This window comes from Austrofundulus limnaeus, unplaced genomic scaffold (genome assembly GCF_001266775.1).
Source record: "Austrofundulus limnaeus strain Quisiro unplaced genomic scaffold, Austrofundulus_limnaeus-1.0 Scaffold490, whole genome shotgun sequence".
In the NCBI taxonomy this organism is placed as follows: domain Eukaryota; kingdom Metazoa; phylum Chordata; class Actinopteri; order Cyprinodontiformes; family Rivulidae; genus Austrofundulus; species Austrofundulus limnaeus.
In genome coordinates this window covers 285,721-288,276 of record NW_013952892.1, presented here as the reverse complement: position 1 = coordinate 288,276, position 2,556 = coordinate 285,721, and the positions used below count along the sequence as shown (strand labels likewise).

General features: G+C 43.4%; 1 long non-coding RNA gene across 1 annotated transcript in view; it reads left to right on the top strand.

Annotated features, from left to right (window-relative positions):
* Positions 1–2,556, top strand: part of LOC106530114 (uncharacterized) — a 33,061-nt gene that overhangs the window by 22,830 nt on the left and 7,675 nt on the right. The gene's annotated exons all lie outside the window — the stretch shown is intronic.

Below are 2,556 nucleotides of genomic sequence, written 5' to 3'. Positions count from 1 at the left end.
GGTCATTTCTACAGCTGAACCCTGACCGTCCATCCGTCCGTTTTCTTCCTCTTATCAGCGGCTCTACTCTGAGTCCCTCCTGGATGACTGAGCTTCTCAGCCTATCTCTAAGGGAGAGCCCAGACACCCTGCAGAGGAAACTCATTTCAGCTGCTTGGATCTGTGATCTCCTTCTTTCAGTCACTACCCAAAGCTCCTGACCATAGATGAGGAATGTAGACGGACCAGTAAATCTCTTCACCATGACAGAGCAGTACAGCGCCTGCATCACTGCAGACACAGCACCAATGCTCCTATCGATCTCTCCAGCCATCCCCCTCCAGGTCTCACTGTCATTACCCATGTGAGTTAAAGTGCCCCAGCAGTTTATCTAAATACTCAAAATATTCAACTAATTATTCAAAAAGTATTTATTAAAATATCTGTCAGCAGCAGCCATAAAAACACGAATGATCCAAACAGGGTGTAAAAAAGGAAATTTCTGTGTTTTCAGTAATGATAATGTGACCTGTTTCTCCTGCTTCGCCTTGATTATCTGCTCCGTGAAACATGGCTGTTGGATCTTTTTCCTCTTTCTGTCAGACTTTTATCTGCCTCGCTGTCTGCAGAGGTGAAAGTAAAAGCACCACACCGTTTATCTTGGCAGCTTGTTTGTTTTCGTTTTACAAATCATTTAAAGGCCACGGGCGGGCAAGAGAAAAAAGAAAAGATCTAATGTCTGGTTGGAGATAGGAGAAATTTCCCAGCCGGGGTCAAAACAGCCGAAGGATAGCTGCAGAGCTGCAACATCTCAACACTCTGAGACCCTGCGCTGCTTTCAACCAGGAAAGATTTATTACAATTATCTCCTCAGTCTAAAATGAGCCACAAGACAAAGACCTGGACTTGGTCTGGACTGGTCCCTCTACGCCTCAGTCCTCACCTGTGATCATGAGGTGTGGATCAGGAAAAACAGATTCTGGACTGAAATGAGCCTCTGGAAGGTGACCAGGTCCAGCAGAGTAGAGCTGCTCCTCCTCAATGAAAGGAGGCAACTGAGGAGGTTCAGACTTCTGCTGGAGGTTCTCCAGACAGGAGACCCTGAGGTAGACCCAGAACCTTCTGGAGGGATCATAGATCCACTCTGGTCTGAGAACACCTTAGGATCCTCCAGGAGGAGATGGAGAGGGAGGGTGGGGTGGATGCACGGATGGATGATGGATGGATGGATAAATGGATGATGAATGGATGGATGATTGATGGATGGATAGATGATGGATGGATGATAGATGGATAGATGGATGATAGATGGATGATAGATGTATGGATGATGGATGGATAAATGGATGATAGATGGATGATAGATGGATGGATGATAGATGGATGATTGATGGATGGATGATAGATGGATGATTGATGGATGGATGATAGATGGATGATTGATGGATGGACGGATAGATGGATGATAGATGGATGGATGACAGATGGATGATTGATGGATGGATGGATAGATGGATGATAGATGGACAATAGATGGATGAAAGATGGATGATAGATGGATGGATGATAAATGGATGATGGATGGATAGATGGATGATAGATGGATGATGGATGGATGGATGATAAATGGATGATTGCTGGATGGATGATTGCTGGATGGATGATGGATGGATGGATGATTGATGGATGGATGATAGATGGATGATTGATGGATGGATGGATGGATAGATGGATGATAGATGGATGGATGATAGATGGATGATGGATGGATGGATGATAGATGGACAATAGATGAATGAAAGATGGATGATAGATGGATGATGGATGGATAGATGGATGATAGATGGATGATAGATGGATGGATGATAAATGGATGATTGATGGATGGATGATGGATGGATGGATGATGGATGGATGGATGATTGATGGATGGATGGATGGATAGATGGATGATAGATGGATGGATGATAGATGGATGATGGATGGATGGATGATGGATGAAAGATGGATGATAGATGGATGATGGATGGATAGATGGATGATAGATGGATGATAGATGGATGGATGGATGATTGATGGATGGATGATTGATGGATGGATGGATGGATAGATGGATGATAGATGGATGGATGATAGATGGATGATGGATGGATGGATAGATAGATGGATGAAAGATGGATGATAGATGGATGATGGATGGATAGATGGATGATAGATGGATGGATGATAAATGGATGATTGATGGATGGATGATGGATGGATGGATGATTGATGGATGGATGGATGGATAGATGGATGATAGATGGATGGATGATAGATGGATGATGGATGGATGGATAGATAGATGGATGAAAGATGGATGATAGATGGATGATGGATGGATAGATGGATGATAGATGGATGGATGATAAATGGATGATTGATGGATGGATGATGGATGGATGGATGATTGATGGATGGATGGATGGATAGATGGATGATAGATGGATGGATGATAGATGGATGATGGATGGATGGATAAATGATGGATGGATGGATGATGGATGATGGATGGATGGATGGATGGATGGATGGATA